Raw genomic sequence first — 16,410 nt, forward strand, 5'->3', positions numbered from 1 at the left:
TGTATTCAACGTCCTTCCCTATATTAACTGATTGTACAATGGGTTTGGTAATCTGAAGCAATTTCATGGAAAACAATGCTTGTTAATTTAAATAAGTACATTCATTAAAAATTTCATTTAAAAGTGGAGATTTATATAACTTCATTTATCATCTCTAAAAATATTATTTAATTGGCTTATTAAGATGGTAGATGCCATTTACTCAACACGAGACTACATAAATGAGTCTCACAACATCGTTCTAAACAGCCCCTTTAATGTCAAAGGGCGAGATTGACAGGCCAGATAGCAAATTATAATCCTCTATCGCAGGAGGAGGAGTTATGTCTACGCCACGGCGAATCAGCGCGTAGAACAGGCGGGCTTTGTGCCCGTGGGGCTGTCAGTCAGTCGCTTGCTGTGTCCTGAGATCTGTTGAGTTGTTGCGCTTCTATTGTGGAAGGCGCGTCTCTTTGGGAAATAACGCGTGTGTTGACACAAGGAGTCGTTACGTTGTATAATTTTCACATACAATGGGATTGTCGTCTCGTGCTTGGCGAGGTAAGATGACTAAAAATTGATTTTGTTTCTTGTATTTGAACTTGTTCCGAGAGAAACTTTTTCTTAAAGGTGAACTGGGTTTTGTCCATACATATCCACACGGCTCCACAGCGCGTGTCTGTTTTTAGTTTTAACAATAGATGCTTTTTAGGAAAGCAGCGGGAAATATTAAATTGCTTTGTTTTAGATTAGGAGAATTCTTTTGGGTTGTTTCATATATCTGCCGTTGCTGATGCACATTAACAGTGGGCAGTTTAGTAGCATTATTCAATCCAGTGTTTGGGAATGGGGGGAGTTATTAACAAAACATCGTACTTTGACAACACATTTGTTTGCACTCTAGTTGTTGTACATCTGACATTTGTGTGAAAATGTTCAATATTTATTCGCTTGTCGTTTTCTTTTCACTTTAAAACTTGTTACATCGACAGTTCACCTAAAAATAAATAAATAAATCTTTTTTTTAATTTACTCAATTAATTTAGTCTTAAACCATTATGACTTTCTTCCGTGAAATACAAACTCCCCCAATCGTTGTATAGCCTACATATAGCCTGTATTGCTTTGTGAGGAGCAGGCCGAAATTTAAGTCGCTATCCGCACTTTCCATTCACTTCAGTTTAACGCTGCTACGGAATTGTTCAGTCAATAAATTGAACTCCAGAATCGGATTACGGTAGTCTGATTCATTTCCAATCATCAACGAATCATTTTCCGCGTCCGAATATGCGTAGCCTACTTCTGTAGCCTACTATAGTAAGCAGGAAACAGTGTTTCATATCAGTAGGATGAGAATCCTCAGTTTCATAAAAATAGTAAACAAACTGTCTATGATTCCGTGTGAAACCAGCCATCACTTTGTTATCCCTTAAGGCTGAGGAGAGGTTAGATTTAAAAAGTTTTAAAAAAGTAGAAAAAATTCCAACATGTGTGATGTTATGTTAGCATTTATACTGCACACTTGCTTACAAATCATATTACGTGTCGTTTCTGCAATCTGCAAATGAAGTTTAATATATATAGCCTATATATAATATGGCTACGTCTCCCATAAAATTGCCAAGATGTGCAAGGGCAGATGTCACAATCTTTAGTGAATGACTTTTAGAATAATTATTTATTTTTTTCCTTACAAAGGTATTGTAGGGCTTTAAAAGGCTTGGAAAATAGCTATTTTGATGTTAATTTTATGGTGATCTTCATTGTGCCGTCATTGATTGGCATATACATTCTTCATAATATCTCCTTTTGTGTCCCATAGAAGAAAGTAAGTCGGGTTTGGAATGACATGAGGGTTGATCTCTTTTGTGAGAACTATTCCTACATAGCCTCGCAGTCTCAAAGATCTTTTATAATTTTTGCAAACTGTCTAAGAATTGAGCATATACATTTTCAATTTGAAACAAATGAGTTTTTTGTTTGTTAATAGGAAATTAATTACAAATGATTATCTTCAATCTAATAGCGTTAATGCTCATTCTGTCACTGGTCTTCATCCTAAGAGAGATCATCCGAAAGTACTCATTATTCAATGGTGTCGAAAGCCCTGCAACGGTCCGAAATGGATTAGTCTTGCTTAATTTGTAACGCTTTAAAGAGAAATAGTTTTTTTTGTTGTTCCTTCAGCAGTAACCTTGGCAGCCAGCTGTTGCTTCGAACATCTTGGCAGTCTACCCAGTAGATCTGCGGTTTTATTCTCTCTCCTGGGTTTGGAGTTTTTGATGCCCAAATTGGAGGGGTTTGTGTGCTTTGCAGGCTGAAACCCTTTGTAGCTCCGCTGTCTTTGTTTTAGGTGAATCCATTATTCAAATTCAGGCAAATACTTTGTTCTCATCTGTTAGAATCTGAGTGGCATATAAATGAAATGTCTTCATCAAATGGAGACTACAGATATCCGCCCAAATGTTTTGTTGCATGTCAAATGAGGTGCAGATGGCTGAATGCTCATCTCATGAGCTGCCATATATTTTATTGTTAATTTAATTATCAAAACTCCAATGTAATTATGTTCAGCCTAGCTAAATTGAGTCAGAAACACTTCTCTTGAGAGCAGGGCTCTGGGCCAACGAAGAAACACGAAGAATCTGTGTCCTGTTGGTTTCTGCTATAAGAACCTTGTGCTGTTTCTGTGAAATGTTTGCATTCTCACTTAAATTATGATATACCGCCTTAAACCGCTGAATGAATAGTCATGCTGCTTTGTGTGGTTATTTGAAACCCCCTCAGGGTGGATTAGAAGTCAAACACCCCGAATGTCTGACAGCAGGGAACCCGTCAAAAACACTTTCTGTACGCTCAGAGAGTTCAAATCAATGGTCTTTGTGTCGCTACCCCTGACAGAAAACAGGCCTGAGGGCGATTTGTTTGTGTTAGCGGATTAATTTTCCCTCTCTCTGTGTCATGGCGGGCACCTGTCAGCACTGAGGGACTCTTCATGTGAACCCTGTGGGACTTTTCGGCTTTCCTGACATAGTGTGGTCAGGCTAATTAAGTCTCCAGTCTTTTCTTCAACTCTCTGGTCTCGTCCCTTGGGCCTTTGACCAAAGTCAAGATCTTAAAGAAGGATCAGCAGATGTTTTTCAAATGGTTTAGTGCAATGCGATTTAGGGAAATTATATTAGATGCAGCTGAGTTTGAGCTAGCCTTCGACTGACTGTTGATTGAGTTATCTAATTCTTGTGAGACCCCATTGACCCTAGCAACCAAATCAGTAGACTCCTCCCCCATTTCATTGTTCATAGGCGACATGTGAGTCCGGTGTGGGTGATTGTATATGTTTTTGTGTCTGGCTCCATGGGAAGACTCCTCAATATGGGCTGTTTCCTCCGTGCAACTCTGGTTCCCAAGGGATGGTAAACAATCAGAGCATATTTGAGTGCCCAGATCCTGCACAGTGGGGCAGATTATGTGCATATTTGCATAATTCACTGATAATGGAAAGGAAATAAGTTCGGATGTGTTTCAAGTTTACCTAATCAAGGTCAGGAGTTGAGAACACCTCAGGGAACAAGATCCAAATGGCTTAATTCAAAGACTAAACAGTTCCTGCCCTAAGTGTGACCTCTTTCTGTAAGAGTTTGTCTTTTGCTTCTCTCAGAAAGGAAGTATTTTATTATCTCAAGACTCCAATCGGATGCTCTAGTTCCCTAATCTGTTTGCCTGTCTGTAAACTCCTAAAATAGTCACTCACATCCATGCAAGAGCCTGTTTGTTCATTGATTTGCTGTAAGATTGTTCTCAGAAGGGAAAAATGTTCATGAAAAGCATTTGAAATGTGTTCTCTTAAAGTGGCATCTCAGAAGATGATTACAAAGGATATGTTGTTAATTTGCATTGTAGTAATATACTGAGGGATTTTTTTTAAACTGATGGATAGCATCGGGAGAATGCATGGACACAGACAGGGATTAGCTATGGCCATCTGTTGCCCGAGGAATCAATAGCCAGACCTTTCTCAGCTTCCCTGCATGGGCACAGGAAAGGATCACTGCACCACTCCATCAAAGAGTACTTCAGTTTGGCCGAAAGTGACCTTGGATACTCCATGTTTATTGTATGTTTGCTCATGCACCTTTGTGAGCAAGAAAGTGACATCTTGAATGGGACCACCAACTCCACCTTCTATCCATAGTCTCTGGCACTCTTCCAGTGCCCTGCATGACCCTCAATCCTCTTGTTAAGATGAACAATATAATTGTTTGAATGTAGTCAGCTGTATGCTCAGCAGTGGTTGCCAACTGCTAATTTCTAATTTAAAACTTAAACCAAATGTGCTTTCTACCAAGGCTACCATATCGTGAGGACATTTAGAGTAACATTTGTTAGTGTTGTCCTGAATTTTTTGTAGATAAAGCTTTTTCTATTCTTTGTGTGTGGTTTTAATTTTCTTGTCCCAATGGAAGCTTTTGTTGCAAGAAAAGGTTTCCTTTTAGTCAGCCATTGAGTTCACTTTTTTTTCCCCTCCTCCCATTCTCTTTCATGGCTCCTTTAGAAGGTGTCGACACAATGGAGTGTCTTCCTATGACGCTTCCGCAGCCTGGAGGTTAGGAGATTCGGTTTTTAGGTCGATGTAGAGCAAACCATTTCATCCTTATTGTTCTAGACAACCCTAAAGAGCTGACGCCAACTCAGACTTGCCTTCTCACTTTTGCTTGAGTGACTTTCCTGACGTTCCTAGCAGAATCACCTGGCCTTAGCACCCTGGATTTCTGAATCCAAGACATTGTGTGGCTAGTAGACTAGAAAAACAAGCTTGTGATCATTGGTTTGTTTTGTGTCTGTTGTTTCATTTTCAAGGTTTGCTGTGAAGCATGGATGTTATCTAAACTTAAAGGTCAGGCTATAGGTGTTGTATTGCAGTCATGTGACTTTAGGAGAATTGTTTAAAATCATTGACTTGGAGACAGAGGGATCAGCCTGCTATATGAGTGGTGGCAAGTCTTGTATCGGAAACCTTAATGCTTCCGTAATCATATTACCAAATTACTTCTGATTCATTTTACAACCATATATTGTTCTTCTGTGTTCTAGCTGACTAATTTAAATGCTAAAAGGGTTCTATAATGACAAGAAAGACACCTTTTGGCACTTAAAGAGGGTTCTATATAGAACCTTTTAGGGGTTCCAAATACATAGCGCCGATATAGCCTTTTAAGGTTCTATATAGAACCTTTTCTTGTAGTTCACCCCAAAAATGTACTCAACCTGATGTCATTACAAACCTATATGACTTTCTTTCTTCTGTGGAAAACAGAACAACACATGTACTTTCAGGCCCTTTTGACTTTCATTGTATAGACCAAAACATTCTTCAAAACATCGTCTTTTGTGTTTCATAAAAGAAAGACAGTCATACAGTTTTATGATATGAGGGTGAGTAAATAATTTATATTCATGCAAGGCCAGTGTTCCTTAATATTTTAGCGATTACTTTATATATTAAACATCTCTATATCATATTTAATAACTTGCAGCCCAAGCCTCATAATAACCATCAATCTTGGACCGTTCCCTGTTTTCTTCCTAATGCAAAGGCCCATGGGAAAGAGAGTGAGGCTGCTGGCAAACCCTATCAGATGCACAGAGCCATCTGCCTCTACACCTGACACTGTAACACTCACTTCCATTCATCCAGTTGGGTCTCAACCCCACCAAATGCCTTTTCCTGATTTACAATAGTTTAATTTCAAACCCTTTTGCTCAGGCTTGTACGTTTCCACCATCCTTTGGGATCTTCCCTTTTCCTTTCCACCTGCTTCATGAGCATAACCTCAGATGACAAGCTGCTCAATATTTAAAATGGCAACTGCTACGAAAAACTAGAGCACTGGAGTCTGCATTGGGCTCTGCTTCGTTTGTTTCTGTGCGGGGCTTTGTTTCGAGTTGGAGACGAGGATTGAAATATCAGCAGATAGATTTCCACAGTTCTACTTTGGCTGAACCAAATCTTATTCAAGCATCTACGCTCCTTGTGAGAGGGGGGTGTCTCTCTCTGTGTCTTTGAACCAGATCTCTGTTCTCAGCGGGACTAATATGACTCTCTTGCGCTTGCTAAGTGGACTCTTTGGAGGTTTCTACCACAAAGAGGGACTTCAAATGGGGACAGGCGAATCTACGTGAAATGTTCAAAGTCATTAATTTCCCCATTTCTCTCTGTCTAGTGGATGGGTGGAAAGATCAAACCTTGAGCCTTTCATTAACACAAGCAGATTGAGCAAAACACTTTCACAATTAGATATTTTTTATTTCATAAAGTAAGGGGAATTGCCACACAAGCCTTCAGGGTGAAAATTTGAGGAATGTCACCTCTTAACAAGCCTGTAATTGGTTCTCTGCTTTCTTCGCTTCCACCTGGAGAAACATGGTATAACTAATCAAATGACTGACAGGGAGCTGAAAAAAAATGAATTATGTGCACAATAAGGCCTTGCATAAGGTTAACAGCTCTTGCCAAGTGTTGAGAACAGTGGCTGTGTTGTACCTGTGTCTGTTGTCATGGAGGTGTGTCCCAAAGCGAAGAAAGCGATAAAGACTGCTCAGTATCTGTGAAGTCTTTGTTTTGCACTGTTTACCCTTCAACAGCCATGAATCACCACGTCACTAGCTTGTCTTGACTGCTCCATGCATTCGCGTTCATTCTGCTTGCGTTGGGATTCTGCTAAATAGTTTTCTTTTTGACAGACATTTGTGATGTATTTTCGAAGAATGCGTTTGTGAAGCGAAGGATTGCGCCACTGTCTCCTTTATTGGGCATCATTGTGTTTGCTCTTTAGCCATTAGCTTCTTCAAGCATATTTGCGCAATGATTAAGTGCATTGTACGCTAGACAGCGCCACCTCTGCAATGCAAGTCGCGTGGAAAGCTTATTATTTTTGCCCTACATTTGCTTCTTGCCAGGGCTGGATGTGTAATTCCCATGACAGTGGGGTTGTTTGTTAGTCAAGCGTGTACAAGGACGATTAGATGCATGTAATCCTCAGGACTCCTCATGTTAAGGTCCATTTTACTCTAATTGCACTTAAATATATTTTATGTTACTCATTTTATGTTTTTGTCTGTGGCTACATTGTTGCGGCTTTAGTTCACTGTAACCGTTTCAGGCAGTCCCATGCTATGGCCACAGTCTGCCTATGCTATGTCTCTCATCTGACAACTAAATATATACCATAAGGATTTAGTATGACATTGCTAGATGTAATTTACATATGTTGGTCATAATCAGCAAGCCTATTTGTAGCAGAAACAGCTGTTGTTTGTTGCGACGGAGATGGTGGTGCTGCAATTTTGCACACACAGCAAACCCTCACAGCCCTTTAATAAATCATAACCATTTAGTCTAAGAAGGTAATAACTCAACTCATTCCAGTATATTCACATTTGTCCATGTTTTTTCAGACTTAGGCAAAGTCTGTTTTTTACTATGTGTAAATACTTTTATATGCCAGTTTAATGGGGGACACATTTTTACTCGAGTTTATGATGACTACTTGTGGAAAACTGTTTGGAAATATTTTCGCAGTTTTGTTTGGTGCCACTAGTGGATCATAAATTACACTTTTCACCTGTAAAGTAACAACGAAGCAACCCCTATTTTTGTGAAGGTGAGGCCATCCTTAAAAATATTCTTGTTTGCCGTAACCCGACCGACCCTGTCAATTTAGGGCCGACTCAATTTTTTATTTTTTTTCCCTTTTAGTCCGACCGACTTGCCGGTTGTAAATTGGCTTTAAGACCGACCAATTTCTTTTTTTACTTTTCAAACAACTAATACAACAGTAATAAAATAATATGAATTATATTTTAGTAAGTATTATAAATGTATAAATTGCCTGGGCCATACAAACGAAGGCTACGTTCTTTCGTTTATAGAAAAACCCGTGACGTCATCTATGTTTACACTATGGTTAACGGATGTCACACTATGGCCAGCACGTGCGTTCGTTTCGGCCATGGTTTCGGCTCGGCTCATACTCTCATTCACTGTAACGTTTTAAAGCCCTGTCGGAGATTTCGCCGCATTGTGTGATAGGAGTCAGGAGGACCATGACACGTTACACACACCAGGCAAGTGCACTGCAGAGGGGAGGGCTTTGAGCCCCTGTCCTTTTTGAAAATGAATCAAAAGTGCCCCCTCAACATTTATCATTACTATATTGTGGCGAATAAAACAGATTTTGAATTATAATTAATATAACAACGTGTACAAAAAGCCGTTTATCTTGTCTCTATCAGTCTGAAATGTCGTTGTCATAACGCTTTGCTATGGGTAGCGTGTGTTCTGCTCAACCCCAGCGCGTGGTGGGAGCGGCGGGACTGGTTGTAACTTGAAAAATAATGCTTTATGTATGGTTCTGTCGATGGATACACGTACACTACAACAGCGATAATAAAAGAAAACGTGGGCAAAACGGTCTATCTTTGTAAACTGTGTTCAATGCATGCGAGTGCTGCCGTATGACCAGTCATTTTCGGCATCATCACTCAGTATATTCGCCAGAAGACGCGAATGAGAACCCTCTGCAGTGAGAGAAGATCTGTCTCTTTGCGCAGCGCGCGCACGTCTCACAGCGCGCAAATATTGAGTTCTTTCAAGTCTTGCGTTTGAACGGATAAACTCACACAAAAAGTATGTCAACATGTCGATCTTGATGAGTATCCATCAGACAGTCTGTATATGCCTTAAGAGAACTTTATAGTTGAGAAAGACGATGCATATCTCTGTATTAGGTCTTAAAGGGGCAGTAGCCTTTACTGCTCTCTGTCAAACAAAAGATAAGGACTCACTCACTGCTCTTGATTAAATAGCTGGTTATAGACTTAATTAATTGAATTCATAAAAACAACTTTTTGCTTTTTAATATTCAAATGCACTAGTCTGTATCACCAGATGCGTTGGTCTGGCAAGAAGTGGAAGCCACTTCAGAGACAGACACAGATAGTTGCGTGTTCACAATAGAGCGTAAAACGACCCCTTTTTACACAATCGAGCGTAAAAATAAGAAACATATCACGGGAAAATACTAAAACGGGAAGACAGCGGGAAAAGAGCTAAAATACGTGAGAAACCCGGAAAAAAAGGGAGGGTTGACAGCTTTGAGTCAATGACAGCTAGCTGGTGGTTGGACACTTTTCTTTAAGAATGCACCGGAAATTTATGCAATAAACATGTTTTTGACAAATATTTCAATTTGTTTGTGGTCTATATAGCCTGCAATTAGCCTACACGCCCGAAGGCACGGCTTGAAGACCCAGTCAGTGATGTCACGATATGCCAATTTGTTTAAATTCATACCTACGTAATCACCATCACCAAAAATGTACTTTTTTTTTTGTATTAAAATTTGAAAAAAAAAAATATAGACCTACCTACCGACCCTTTTTTAATTTTTTTTTACTGTTACTGCAAACCAAAATATTTTTAAGGATGGCCTGAGATTGGTCCAACATGTCCTTTGACCTCCTACCAGCCACTTCAGGAGGGACAGATGGGCAGGTTTATTCTTAAGGCCAAGTTGCCCCTGCCCCCAGGGTATTCTATTGTTCTGTCTTATTGATCTCGCCCCATCAACGAACAGTTTCACGTTGGTCTGGAATGTGGACTGTTGCATATGCTTTAGTCAACAAGCTAAATGTCATCAAGGTCACCTATAAGCCTTTCTTGTTTGTTTGGGTAGCATAAAGGTTTAACCTTTGAAGAACTCAGAAGATATACCTCTTATTATAATATTTAAAGAAATTGTATCAATATATTAGTACTGGAGCTATATTAGTATTCTGATAGATTGATTGGATGAGATGTTTTAATCATTGTTCTTAAAAACATTCAGCAGCAAACAGATTAAGTTAGTGGACGTACCTTTTTAGAGATGGTCAAATTGGTCCATCAGTCTGACCAAGAGGATCTTAGTATTAGATTTTATATCTATATTAGGCATGTGCCGATATCAATTTTTCATGTTGCGATTAATTGCTGAAGCTTTTATCAAGGTGTACGATATTATCATGATATTGAAATAAGTTGTTGTCATAGCATAACAGCTTTAAGAACTATTTGTGTAATAACAAAAATAACTGAATGTTTAAATACAATAATATCATGCACCAAAAATATATACAGTTCTGGAAAAAATTAAGAATTATTTTTTTCCAGAGCTGTAAAAGTAACATTTTCAAACAGATTAAAGTGTAAACAAAAGAATTAGGCTATAAAGAACAACAGGTAACAAATTACAATAAGGTCTCATTATTTAATGCACTCACTAAGATTGAGCAATAACTACATTTGTTACAGAAAGTATAATGTTTTTGGTAATGTTAGTTAAGAAATACTGATCATTGTTAGCTTTATCTTAGGTCCATTAAAAAAGTTATTTTGATTTTGATTTTAATGTTATTAAACAGTAACTAAGAAATTAACATTACTTAGAATAATTCATTCTTTATAAGTATTTTTCATTGTCAGTTTGGTAATAATGTAACCATGGTAAACTAATGCAAACATGTTAACTAATGAAGTCGTATGTCTCAAAGTTTTACTGAACAATAACAAATAATTAAAAAAAAATCTAATCATTAGGGCATGTTGTAGTCCAGATTAAAACATAAAAATGTTTAAGTTTGACAATAAATAGCCTATTAAGTCTTTAAGTATTAAGTATTTGGTGCTGTGATGAACAACATTGAGATTACAAAAAAACGAATGGCTGTTTTAAAAACTTCACTAGTGCTGTGGCTTTTGTTTGCGGGTTTCCGGGGTAAGCGCTGCATTCTGCAGTTCATCAGCACCCTCTGCTGTCATTGAGCGGCACTTCATTAGCGCGTCTCCTTCACTCATTCACGTGCTTCTCATTTACATCTGAGTGCGTGTCACTTTGACACAGAATACAGCGGTGTTGAGCATTTATACGGTTGATGGGCAAAGTATTCTTGAGCGCATTATAAAAAATGTAATAATTGTTAATAAATTATTATTTACGATATTTTGAAGTGCCCATGATAACAATATCGTGCATATTCATTATCGTGATATATCGCATTACGGAAAATCGGCACATGTCTAATATATATATTGGGTTCTTTATTCAGGCTGCTTTTGCCACTTTTTGTAAAAGCAATAAGCCATTTGATCCCTTTGTGGTTTGTAGTGGCTTACCAAGGTTAAGGGTGTTTTAGGTGCATCTGATTTCACATGCTTCTTGTGGCTTATTGCTTTATTGTAAATGCTCACCATTGACTCATGTGGCATAAGGCAATAGCAGATTATTTGTCTGATTGTGAGAAGTAATCTGCAGCACAATTTAGAGATGAACATGGAGAAACAAAAGGATTATCTTTGGCTTGATGGTTCACAATCTAATGACCTGTGCTTGTTGTTGGGTAAGACCCTAGAGCCATATGCCAGACCCCAGACAATTTGTTGCTTCCATTCATTTTTTTTTTTTTTGGGGGGTGGGGGTGAGATGGTTGACCTGTTGTCCTCTAGAGCCGAAGGCCAGATAAGAGGAGTGGATTAGTGTCTCTCCCAGCATTCCTTCTTCCCACTGTAGCGAAAATGATCTCTCAGTAGGAAGCCTAGGGGATTTTTGACTGGTGACACTGTGGACCCTTTTTTCTACATGTTTCTTTTTCTTTTTTTCTTCTCACCCATCATTCTCTAACCTTTACCACTTAAATAAGATGTTAGACTTTATCATTTTCTGGAAGCCCCTATGACCTGGAAAATTAGAGACATTTGTGCAGGAAATTATGGGTGTGATTATGGTGGCAGGAAATGGCTGTCGGCAATTAAAAAAGATGAGGAGAGAACGCGTGTTGCCTTGAGACGCAGGTGCAGCCCTTAGACTCTTCCATCAGCTCTCCTCACGTTAAATAAACATAACAGCTCTGTGTGTTTGTCGGAAAGGGTTGCGGGTGATCAAAGACTTCACCGGATCCATTTTTGGTCACCTAAATGGTGTCAAAATGCACAAGATTAGTATTTCAGTTTCAGTTAGCAATCGTTCTGTTTGACAGATGTTCAATAAAGTGTTGATTTGCATGCTTTTGTCTGCTTAAAAGCGAGAGATACACTTTTTATAATCCGTAAAGAAATCCACATACTTTGAGAGATTTACTGTTGTTAGGTTTTATTTTCTATAATAAACGCAGATCAGGTCATGTTGTCCTGGAATTCAAAGATTAAATTCATGGAATTTGAGGCCTTTTCTCTGTTACTGACAACAATATACATCGAGAATCTAGTATGGTACATTACTCTGCTCTTAAAACATGACCTCTTGACTACCTCGGGTCAACCATGCTGTATTTTTAGAAAATCCTTCAGTATATATTTTTTTTATGCTGATATTTGATTAGCTGCTCTCCCAGATGTCTTAGTTTTATGTCATATCACAGGACCAGTCTTACATTGGCATGAAAGGTCAGCTGTTGTTGACCTTTCGCGTGTTCGACATTCTTCACGGTCTTACTGACTTCTATTAGTTCAATTGACTGTGTTTCAATAACGTAATTATCACTATAACATCTTTCGTCACGGGCTTGATGAGATTTTTATGAGCCAGACGTGGCACATGTGTACAGATGAGTGTGTATTTGCCTGTGTGCGTCCTATCTTTGGGATCGATTAGCTGGTAAGTGACCTGCTCGGTTCAAGGTTAATTGGTTTATTGTAGCGGATCATGTTTTGAGATGGAGATTGAGAGGAGAAGAGAGGAGTTCGACACAGCTATATAATGTGCAACTTTCAGGCTCTAATGAGTTGCTGAGCTTGCACCCAATCAGGCGCTGCGGTTCAGCCAGTTCGGCCTGTTTTATGAAGTTAATGAGCTTTTTTAGGGATATTTGCGAGAGAAGCTTGTATTGTTTCTTGTACTCTGAAGGAGGATGAGGTTATTGTTAGATTAATAATACGGTTAGACGTTTCGCTTCAGGGCGCTGCTGTGTTGTGAGTTTTGGTATGAATGTGTGTTTACTTGATTTTAATGCCTTTTCCTGACTCAGCTAGCAGAGTGCTGCTTCAGCTTACTGGTGCCTACAGATGTGCACACACACACACACAGTCTTAGCATTCTTCCCAGTCTGACTTCATACACCCCATTGTAGCACCAGACATTACTTTATCAGTGATTCCCAGCCGGAGTATTTTACTTTTGCTTTAAGCTTGTTAGAAAATTAGACGTTGTTTGTAATAATTATAAAAAATGTTTAATGCATTTTATTTCATAATTTACTTTGTTTGTAATAATGATCCGTTATATTATTTAGTTTGAGTTATTTTATTTTATTTTTTTCTTATTTGAATGCTGTACCAATCAGTTAAGTATTAAAGCTGCATCTGACTATTGGAGCATTTGGCTTCCCATGTGATTCATAACTAAATAAAACCGTCTGCGTGACTATGTGGCTTACTGCTCTAGGTAATTTGACATGCAAATGTGAGGGGCTTTTCTAAAATAAATAGTGAAATATTCATCGTTTAAACTTCTTGCATGATTTGCTTAGTAATTCCTGTTCACTCATGTGCAAGTGATGATTTTGTCTTCAATAATGACAAATCTTGAATTATGATGAGAATCAAATATAGGTTTTATATATAGGTTACATGGCGGGATATCAGATAATATCAATCATATTTAAAATTGTGTTAAAAATGTGCGTACATCTGATTTTTAATTGCCTCTCACCTTGTCTCTTTCATTTTTAAGATGGCAATTTATTTTTGAATTGTTCAGCTTTTAAAAACGTGTCTCAAGACCCCTGTGATCTGTCCTGTTACATTATATCAGTTTCGTTTTTAAACGCAAGCATGCGGAATGAAACCATGTAAGATGCCTGTAGATAATTGCGTGACTAACCAATCAAAACACAATGTATAGCCAATATGCCACAATAACCAAAATTAGTGAATATGAATATTTTTATTTTAATGTTTTTATATTGAAAACAGTTACTGTCACAAGTAGTTCACACAGAACTTTCAGACAACCCTTTATATTGCAACAGTGATGCTTAAATCCAGTATTAAGAGAATAATTGGATTTACACTACCAATCAAAAGTTTAGTGTTTGGTAATATATTGTCTTATTCTCAGCAAGTCTGCTTTTATAGATCAGATTACCAGAAATCAAATTGGATGCGGAAAAGATTGGTCTTGTATGTTTTTGTTTTTTACATGCAATGCAACAACATCCAATCTGATATCAGTGAACAAATTGGCTGGCTAAATAAATGGAGGCACTCAGTAAGATTCAATTCCTCCCTCTTCTCCTCCACTTCTTCTTCTTCCCTTTCTGCCTTTTATCTGTGCCGTGCGGGGCTCATGAGATCGTTAGCGGATCTCAGTCTCGGTGGATTTCAGCAGTCAGAGGTCAGCAGTCTTCAGAGACGTCACTCACTGGGCCTGGATGTTTTGTTCCCATATGGAAGGAAAGACCTTATTCATGCTGTCTTTATTCCCTGAATGCCAAGGAGCACCAGGAGCGAAGAACGGACGGAGGGAGGGAGAGAATGAGAGAGAAAATGGGACAGGCAAGCACAGCTGGGCAGCCAAGACAGGACAGTTTTACTTCAGAGAGTCGGTGTGCTTTGTAATGTGAAGAACAGAGCCTAGGGAATACTTCACAACACCCAACAGTTCCTCTGTCGGCCTCTCTTTTTCATCTTCTCTCATTTTTGTCTCCTGTTTTTATGCTTTTAAATGGATATTCCACCCAAAATGTTCTGTCAATTCTGTCATTTACTCACTCTTATGTAGTTCAATCCAAACCTTTATGACTTTATGATTTTTGTTCTATGAAACATTGAAGATATTTTAAGGACCTAACTTTTTATTCTAGCTTCTTGAATTCTTTTTTTTTTTTTTTTAAATCAACATTCGAATATGGGCAATTTTCATAAAAAAGGAACATTTTGAACAAAAAAAATTATAGTTTCGTGAAAAGACTACATCCAGATCAGATTCAGAGCAATTATCAAACACAAATGTAGTAGATTGAGTCCATCAACAGCCCTAATGCTTGCACAGTCCTGTAGCTCGTCCTGGGTCATTTAATTCAGTAACATTAGGTAGTTTTTATGTAAATGCTGTTTAATGCTGACGATCACATTATTTTACTGCGTCTTCCTCGCGTGTTTTGATCAGGAGATTCTGTACTCATTCAGAAGATGCGTAATAGCCCCTCCCTCGAAATAGACCACTTTTAATATGTTTTAATGTATTGTCATTTTTGAGCTCTCATAGAAAATGTGTCTTGTATTTCATGTAAGAAAAAGTAGAACCAGATTAGAATGATGAGAGTGAATAAATATTGACAGAATTTTCATTTTGGGTTAGCTGTACATTTTCCTAAAATCCAGCATTTCCATTTGATATTGCACAGATTATGTTTAAGTTGCTTACCTAAGTAAAAATAGCAGGACTCTTTTATTCAGTCTTTCTATTTTTCTCAAACACGTCATTTCTTCACCAGCAACACAGCAGAATAAAGAGGGAATGTGTTTGAGTCTGACTGACGTATGATTGCGAATGAGAAACAGCTGTTTCCATCCCCCTCCGTGTCTCTTGGAGTGCTCGTCCCACAGCAGGAGTGAGCCAAGTGGAAAGCAGCACCCAACAGCTGCACACAGGCTCAGCAAGGAGTCAAGTTTTTTATGTCTTTGTTTAGAAGGAACAACAGGAAGGAAACCCAGTGTCAGAAGGTTTCTGGCCTAGCTGGGCAGTGTAAACACGGTGAGGCAATAGAGCCGTAAACTTTGGATGGTCCTACGTCAGTACAAACGACGAAAGTGTTTCAGATCTGTTGATGTGACCCGGAGTGCCGGGGCAAAGGGGCGGTCTGTCATTAAGATTTCGCACCTCTACCTCAGGAGCAGCTGTTGCCCATCTCTCTCCTCCTCAATGAGGGGGAAGGGAGGAATGCTGAAGGAATTATTCCGGGTTTATTACGACCTGGCGTCTGCGTGCTGCATTTGTGGTGCGCTGACGATTACCTCAGACAATAAATGTGTGCTTACTGTAAACGCATGTCTCGGGTGTTTATAAACACGGAGGGACGTGTTGAAATTATTGCCTGAGGTAATTGACAGCGTGCTAATGGCATATAGATAAACCCGGAATGTTCCTTTAAAGGTGAGCCGTGTCGTTTGTGATTTGATAAAACACTTTCTTATGCCAGTTTTAAAGGGTTAGTTCACCCAAAAATTTAATTGATGTCATTAATGACTCACCCTATGTCGTTCCACACCCGTAAGACCTCAGTTCATCTTCGGAACACAGTTTAAGATATTTTATATTTAGTACGAGAGTATATCCAAGTGAATGCACATTATAATGTCCATGTCCAGAATGGTAATAAAAACATCATCAAAGTAGT

The 16,410-nt window shown here is 38.6% G+C and overlaps 1 protein-coding gene across 1 annotated transcript in view; it reads left to right on the top strand.

The window, feature by feature from the left end:
- Positions 1 to 404: 404 nt before the first annotated feature.
- Positions 405 to 16,410, top strand: part of LOC137057802 (signal-induced proliferation-associated 1 like 2) — a 70,898-nt gene continuing 54,892 nt past the window's right edge. Inside the window, exon 1 of the mRNA XM_067430857.1 lies at positions 405 to 540. The gene's annotated coding sequence lies outside the window, so the exon portion shown is untranslated. The remainder of the gene's footprint in view (positions 541 to 16,410) is intronic.

The sequence above is a fragment of the Pseudorasbora parva genome, chromosome 22 (genome assembly GCF_024679245.1).
Source record: "Pseudorasbora parva isolate DD20220531a chromosome 22, ASM2467924v1, whole genome shotgun sequence".
Classification (NCBI taxonomy): Eukaryota; Metazoa; Chordata; class Actinopteri; order Cypriniformes; family Gobionidae; genus Pseudorasbora; species Pseudorasbora parva.